Raw genomic sequence first — 9,303 nt, forward strand, 5'->3', positions numbered from 1 at the left:
GCATGGGATTAATGTTGAGTTGTTAATTGTAGTATTACAGCACTGTGCACAAGCCACACTAGATCTTTTTCCAACTGCACCGGCTATCAAATTGCACACCTGTCCAAAAAAACATTCAAACTGAAATTTGTATTTTGTCAATCTTAATATTATCAGTTTCATTAGACATTTGTTTTACGATGGAAAAATGTTAAAGTCTCCTCATAGCTGAAATTTTCAAATCAGCGTTTGCTTTCTATATATTTTCCAGAGAAACACATATTCAAGAGGTAAACCAATTTGGAATTTACATTTGCCAACTGATTACGTTTGATACATGAAATCAGGGAAGCCTTTTGATTAAAATGCAAGATATATCAAAGCTGTGGTGTAATTATTGTCATTTAAATAATAGATGCATAATCCTATCTGAAAGCAGCTAGCCGCCTATATTACGAGGCAAGTGTTTGAAGGGTCTTTTCATTTTACGATCGTCGTCATACAAGATTTTATTGTTATTGATTCAACTTTTTGTATATACAAATCTGACTATATAACTATTTGTATAATGTTTTTGATATTTACAGGGTCAACTTGATGTGTCAATGGAATCTGGCGAATTGTGATGCATATATAGCACTAGTCGGAAAATCTTGCACTAGTTACCCAATTTTGATCTGAAGCGATCATTTTGTTCCTAACAGCTCTTAAAAGACAGAACAATAAATAATAACGTCATTTTCAGTCTTTTGGTCAATTTTCAGACTGAAATTCAGTACTGGTCAGACAATTCAATTGCAGTCAATTAAGATCTGTTCAGTCTATGTTGGGACTGTTCAGTAGTTTCTATTTATCTGTTCACATCAATAACATACAGAATTGTCTGAAATACTACTGAACAGTACTGAATTGACAGCAGTCGAATTGTTTGAACAGTACTGAAATTACTGCAGTCGAATTGTTTGAACAGTACCGAATTTACTGCAGTGGATGATTCTGACAATTTACAAAAAACTGAACCTGATTTAACATTGTTCAGACTCAGGCAATTAAGCTCAAAATGACCGCGCAAAACTAAAAAAGTTGTTCAACTTAAAAACATGCATGCTTTCATAAGTTATGAAATAAAGTTTCGCAAATTTGTACTTGAATACATGATATTATATGCTTTACAATGATAATGGAATCATAAACTGTTTCAAAGTCATTTCGAGATCTAAACTGTTTGATTACCAATAGGATGATACCTACCTGTGTAGATCTGCATCCAGCTGAAAATACAGAGGCTAGATCAGGAAGAATAGTCTTGTCGAGGAAACATTGCTGAAAAAATGCCCGTGTTGTTAATGCGTGTGGTTACTTATGAACCGTGCCTACATAATGTTTATAAAATTAACGAACTTGGTCTTCAATGCTATTAGATATTTTACATACTTCAAACTAATATATTTGACTTCTTGTATAATGCAGCCCAAAACAAACCAAATATATATATATATATTCGTGTTACAAATTTTGTCATGTCAGGGGCTTTGACAGCTGACTTTGTGATATGGGTTTCACTCGATATTGAATGCCGTATGAAATTAGCGGCAATAAAATCATGTCATTATCGTGTACAAAATAATCTCAACCGTAAATATTAAAACTTGTCATAGATGAGACTGTACTGCTTTTATTGTGATTAGTTGAAAAATTGCATATGTTCAGTTAGTAAAAAAAGTACAGTCATTGAGAGAAATTGTTACTTTTCTTTGGCTTAACATGTACAAACACCATTACTGTACATGGCTGTACAGCAAAGCAGTGTTCAAATAAAAAAAAATAATAAATAAATAAAAATAAAAACATCATTTGAAAAATGTCATCGCACTCAAACCAGACAAACATGCAATTAAACAAAAGAACCAACAAAATTTGAATACAAAATCGTAATTGTTCTATATTGTATTATTTTCTGTTTCCATTATATTTCGTAAAATGTATTAATATACGGCGTTCTTTTTTTTTTTTTTTAATTGTCTTCTCAGTCTCATTGTTAACATTGTACAAGTGAAGTATCTTTTTTGTATTGTCTGAAAATGCTTAGATCAATGCATTACCTCCACGTTGTCTTTGCATGAAGCTTTTTGTGTAAGACAGTCTGTGATATAAACAGCTCTATATTCCGGACAGAGAGAACAGGGTTCACTGGGGATGGAATCGGGATTCAGCGGGAGGGAGGATCCCTTCGTACATCTGTATTTGTCAAATAAAAATCATTGTCGGATATAAAACTATGTCACTTTACAACAAATATATTTAGTTGATAATAATGACCACGTTATAAAATGACTCCTTTTGACATCGATGTATTTTCATTAAGCTTTGAAAAGCATTTTGTTCTGAATTCAAACAGTGGGAAATCTAGTGACAAAATATTACCTCCCCTGTAAAGATTGAAAAATTGATGTTCTCAATGTTTGCCCCATTTTAGCAAGGACTCTATCAACTATGGATTCACGGGAAAACGTTCTGGTAAATAGTTAAAATAAAAATAAGTTGAAATAAAAACTTCCATTCAATGTTATCATTTCCCTCCTTAAGTAGCAAACGACGAGTCCAGCAGGCTATAGACGCTTGATGTAAAATTGGTTTAAAATGTTGCTATGCGAATAAATTCCTGGAGTACCAACTTCAATTCATTTTTCTACTGGCTGTATACCTTTCTGGAACGTACTTATTATCCGAATATATATGCAGCTAGATCAGAGAAAGTCAGGACAAAAAATTCCAAAGGAATCGATTGATATGCAGCAAAGATTGGCACTTTTGAAATTAAGTTACTAAGCAAACTCAAACTGACCTTATCTCGATGTAAACATTGAATGTGAATAGATCGAGAAGACCGCAAATACATCATGTACATTAACAAAAATCGAGACGACCTTTTCTTAAAATTGTATAAAAAAAATAATAAAAAAATACCTACTTTATAAAAATAGTTATCTTTAATTTCTTAACCTGCAGAGACAGACTTTTAAATTTTTATATTCACAAAAGGTCAATATTTCTCTATTGAAGTACATGTGACAAGAGCAGACCGGTGTGCTCGATAACTTAGGTGTGAAAAATAAGTATACTTTTGGAACTTGTAACATGCTAAGAAGTTTGTGGAACACTCCGAAATTTGGTGACCTGAAAGATCTTTAGATTTTGTATGTTTATGATTTTTTCCAATTTTTTTATCAATATGCAGCAAAGATTGGCAGTTTTTAGATTTCAGTTTCACAAGCTTCTAATGCAATTATCTCGATAAATACTGAAAATAAAACATCGTGTATTTGCATGTATATTAATAATAACACAGTTTAACAATTAATTTATTTAAAATGAACAATTATTATTTGGAAATATCTTTTGATCAGTATCGTCACCGGCATTGTTTTATGATTGACTTTCTCGACTCTATCGTAAGAAGAGTGAATTTTCTTTTGTTTTCGTTCACTGGATATCCCACTGCAAAGGAATGACTGCAATCTTTCTAACGTTTGTTAGAAATATTCAGTGAGACTGCAACACAAACGTCAAATACATCAAAGACAAAATGAGTCTTCTTGCCGACTTGTTCCTTTATTCATATGAAGCTGACTTCTTAAAAGAACTTCTTAGGAAGAAGAAAAGATGTTAGCAGTTTCTTTTAACTTTACTTTCTGCTATATAGATGATGTTCTCTCACTAGATAATTCAAAATTTGGTGATTATGTTGAACGCATCTATTATATTATTACTTCAGATAAAGCATACAACAGATACATATAAGTCTGCCTCATATCTTGACTTACATCTAGAAATTGACAATGAGGGTCGGTTGAAAAAAAAAACAAAAGAGATTATTTAAGCTTCCCAATTGTGAACCTTTAATGTCTATTTAGCAACATTCCAGCAGGACTGCATACGGAGTATATATTTTCCAGTTGAAAATATCCCAGGGCTTGTATTTCCTATCATGATTTCCGTGATAGAGGGTTGTCGCTTACAAGGAAGCTATTAAACCAAGAGTTCCAAAGGTGAAGTTGAAACCATCCTTTCGTAAATTTTACGGACGCCATCTCGAGTACTTTAACCGTTATGGAATATCCGTTTCACAGATGAAAGCGGATATGTTCCAAATGTCGTAACTACAATCACGTCCCCTTTTCCCCGAATGTGACCTACCGAATAAGACTTATTACCGGGTTTGTACTAACATGAGCATCACGACGGGTGCCACATGTGGAGCAGGATCTGCTTACCCTTCCGGAACACCTGACATATCCCCCAGTTTTTGGTGGGTTTCGTGTTTCTAAGTCTTCAGTTTTCTATGTTGTGTTTTGTATGCTGTTGTTTGTCTGTTTGGCTTTTTATTTTTTGTCCATGGTGTTGTCGGTTTAATTTCGGCTTGTGAGTTTGAAAGTCTCTTTAGTATCTTTCGCCTCTCTTTTATAATATATACGCGTTTGAATTGAAATGGAATTGGAAATACGTAGATAGGATCTGTTAGAAATTTCTTGGCAATTGCTTTCGTTTGTAAATTTTACTGATCTATGAATATATGTTAACAATGAGAGCTGAAATTATCCTTCACAGATTAATCTTTGGAAAAAGTTTGACCATAATTGCTTTATTTTTTGATAGCAATAAAGGATTGGCTATTAGAAATGCACAAATGGTACTCATTTGGAATATCCGTTACTTATCATTTTGTTCGGTAGACATTTAAAAATATGTTTTTATATTCATCAACTGAAATGCTGCTTTTGTTATGACTAATACTAATAATCAATTCAATAAAGTCGAATTCGGAAAAATGAATGTTTACCGGATACACTGTGCAGTGTAAGAAAATCAAATACTTTTGGTGCTCATAAGAAATTAAAACAGGGAGAAAATATCAATCGGGTAAAAAAAACACAATAAGTCGAAAAAAATAGACACCATAGCAAAAACAAAACAAAACCACAAAAAGGCTTACAAAAGTTTACTGACAGTACACAGAAACTAAAGATTGAGTTACATGAACAAGACCAAACCGATGATTAAGTCGGGTATACTCCAGAAGGGTAATCAGATCATGTCCCACTACTGAAACTAGTCATGTTACTCATTGCGAGTAAAATCTAAGTGATAAGCTGCATTCGGTTATTTCGTAAACTAGAAAAACAACGAGATTGTGGCTACTACAAGTGGAAAATATTCAAGGTCATCTGTGACAGAGATATTCTAGAACGAATACGATTGCGTCTGTTAAACATTCAAAGGGATGACTTTAATTTTATCATTTCGAATCCTTCGTTTTATAGCGTCTTGTAACATGTGTAACCATATATAAAGAAATTCATGATAGGAAATGCAAGCCCCGGAATGTCATATCAACAGCAAGATAACACTATATATGCAAGCGGTGCTTGAATGTTGCTTCACAGAAGATACGCAATGGGAAGATTTTAATCATTTCTTCTGTTGTAGTTTTTCGTAGCCTCCTTGTCGATTCCTTGATGTTAGAAATGGTATCAAAAGAAATAACTGTATATGATTTATCTGTTATTTCAAGTTCTATGGAATGAATGCCATCAAAATAGTCACCAAACTTTGATGTGTTCAATTGAATGACATCTGATATATCTCGGAGCGAAAGTCAAAGATGACTGCCAGGTTCTTTTTATTTTCTTGAGAACACGTTGACACGAAGAGGTTCCTCATTGAATGCCAATTGTCTTTTAAAAAAAACACAAAACAAATATGTTAAAATTCAAGCATATTACAAATGTCAGTTACAGAGAACTGTTTTGCTTGATTCAGTGTGGATTTTTTAATAAGCGGGATTTGTCCGTCCTAAAACGCAATATATTTATATCGGCATTTGCAATTCTCTGTTTGAATCTTTTTATTTGAAACAAATGGTACACGCATATATATAACATCATTTTTTTTTCTTCAGAAATATGCATCTTTAAGATCTGTAAGATGCGATGTACTTGAGTTAGTATAACATTAAAGGTAACTCACCATTAACACTTGAAAGATAAACTAAACCAACAATGGCTACTAATCCTGTAAAGCAAAATACTGAGTGTTATGGTCATGCATACGAATATCATCATGAATTACGTTAAGGCACATTTAAGAACTTACATTGTTTTATCATTGAAAACGGGGTTATGGGCAGAACAAGTTTAGAACTTATTATATTTTTCAACAATATCAATATGTTGATGAAACCTATTGTAAACCGTTGGTACCTTTTTACTGATAGTTACGCTTTTGCTAAATCTGGATGTTAGATGACACATTTTAGACTGGAAATTTGGAAGTTTAAAAACCTGCAACTGGAAGAGAGGTATTGTTTTGATTGTTTTAATATTGTTGAAGATAAAAATCATGTTTTTTTTACGTTGTCCTCATTATTAAATCGATGCTCATTTTAGTAATTGTACAGGGTGTCAGAAAATGTTTTTTATATTTGCAAATCGAGATGTTTTAAGATTAAGTGTCAAAACTAGTAATGTTATTCTGGAAAGACGCCGAGATGTTTTATATTATAAATAATAATACAATTATCTTATATATTTTTCATAATTCATGTATAATCTGTAGAGCACAATATATACATGTTGTGTTCGTTTCTATCGTCTCTCAATTATCTGCACAGATTAGATTGACTAATGTACAAGCGAACAAATGTATTTTTTGTGATTGTATTGTATATTTATATGCATACACGAGACATAAATAATATTGAATGGAATTGACAATAATCAAAGATCTGACGACAGCTTTAAATTGATAACCTTTAAGAAAATGTTATATTTGCTGATCTTTATGTGGCTTAACTTAAGGCTTTATTTCATAGATATTTAAATATATCTATATACGTAAATACTTAAATGTGAAGAATTTCATGAAGTTTGTTTTTCTAGCAATGATGTACTTAGCTGTAAATGTGTTTCCCCTTTTCTGATCAACTATTATATAACACGTTGAGCTTAGTCATTATATTATGTTAATTAGTTTCATCACATTGCAATGTACAGTTTTCATTTCAAATATCTAATATTCATAATTATTATTATTATTATTATTATTATTATTATTGGATGCATTTATATCTTATTCTTTAATTTCGATTTGGTTTATTTCTATATACTTAAAGGCCACAGCAATGCGCAGCGGCGAGTACACCCTAGTCGTAGATGCCGGATATTTCCAATACTCATCCCCGGACAATAAATGATAAAATCGTCAGATTAAGATAATCCTAAATTCTCCAACGATATATTTTAATGTATATATCTTCCTGCACTGTTACTGAATAAATCTTTAGTATATAAAATTAGTCCTTTTGTAATTATGGAAATTCAATCATTGTCCAATACATAATTTAGGTTATCTTTCCTCGCATATAACACGCATTTTACAAAAAAGTATCCAAGCCTTAATACAACTATAGCTAAAATCCATCTGAGGTAAACCTTGCCTGAGAGACTTAAAATACTTGTTTCTTAAACAAAAGGAAAGTATCAATGGAAAATTTAACATCGGGTATACTACACAGTGCAGGCGGTGTTGTCTCGATATCCCAATAGCATGAATTCGAATCCCGGCGAGGGGAGAACAAAAATTGGCTTCCGCAAATTTGCAGATTTAACATTGTTGTGCTGATATTTAGAGTAATTATGAATATAATACGTGTTATCAATCGTGTATCACCTTCACTGGTGATCCAATGGATGGATCTGTCCTAGAGTTGTCGCTTGTTTAGACGTACTTATCAAAATAATTATTCCTGTGACTGCATCATACGATCCTTTAGCATGTTTAGTACAGACAACTTAGCTAATCTGCAATCAATTCCATCTTCATGCCAAATATATCATGTACTGTGTTACAACTCTAAATTCTACTGACGAGGAAAGGTAACACTAGGCCACCGAAAGTTGAATTTTTAGTTCAGTCTATGTGACCGAGTGGTCTAGAGCGCTGGACACAGTGCAGGCGGTGTTGTCTCGATATCCAATAGCATGAGTTCGAATCCCGGCGAGGGAAGAACAAAAATTTGCTTCCGCAAATTTGCAGATTTAACATTGTTGTGCCGATATTTAGAGTAATTATGTATATTATATATATATATATATATATATATATATTTATAGCTAGTCATTTGCGATATTTCAATTAACCTCTACTAAATTCACAAAATAATCTTTGACAAGCATTTACAGTGTTACTTTCATCATGAGCATCAGCAGCATCAAATATTACATCTGGACTTTGATTTTATCTAAAAGGATGAAGACATGTAGAATTTACAAACCTTACCAGTAATTAAGGCGTGTCTTCCGGTCATTTTAACTGTAAAAAAGAAAGTAAACATAACACAGGGTTGAATTTGTGTGTATCCTCGCTTACTAATTCATTCCACAAAAAAGGACATATAATCCTTCTTATATATATTTACATTTTTGCTTTTCAGGTTGCTCTCATATTCAATACACAGTAATTGTTTTATTCGTATTATATTCTTGGAAAAAAGGAAATGAAAGGTTACACACTATTTGCGCTTAAACACTGAATGTTATTGTTATTACAAACAATTATATGCAATAAATGACAACGAATGAATTAATTTGATAGTGTCCCTATATTCTAATAAGAATATTTCAAATCATGTTCATGCTGGTAAAAAAATAGAAAAAGTTAATTTATGGACACTTTCGTCTAATTTGAACAACAATAGATGATGCAAATGTAGAGAATGCAAAAAACAAATACATCTCATATTTTTCCAAACCTTGTAATTTATGTGTTAGCATAAGCTGAGTAACATTTGTACAGCAGTATTGAAATGGCTTACAAAATATGAAAAAAACTTTTGTAGATGGTATTTCAACCAATTCTTGTATCGTTTACATGCAACAGAAAAACAAATACGAACATGAATAAGTGTCACTAACCTTAAGGTTGGATCGTGAAATGTAAAGTTCTAAACTTTTAATCATGCTTTGTCTTATATAATAAGCCTTATCTTACTCCAGTTGCGTCATTTATCTTTCTAAATGTATTTCAAAAGGAAACAACCAACTTGACAAAGAAACACGTTCCTATATGCGTTTAGGAAAAGTTAGGTGTTTCATTGTTTCTGTTGTAATTTCAATAATAATAGGGGAGGCTAGATTATTTGATAGATTGTAAGTGTTTAACGCTGCCTCCTGTACTCTTGGGTATATCGTAGCGGCCAGTTTTTTAATTGGTAGAGGAAGCTCCAGTACAGGAGAGAACCACTGTCAAGCTGTCTCAGAGAGGTTG

This window comes from Mytilus californianus, unplaced genomic scaffold, assembly GCF_021869535.1.
Source record: "Mytilus californianus isolate M0D057914Y unplaced genomic scaffold, xbMytCali1.0.p SCAF_7, whole genome shotgun sequence".
Classification (NCBI taxonomy): Eukaryota; Metazoa; Mollusca; class Bivalvia; order Mytilida; family Mytilidae; genus Mytilus; species Mytilus californianus.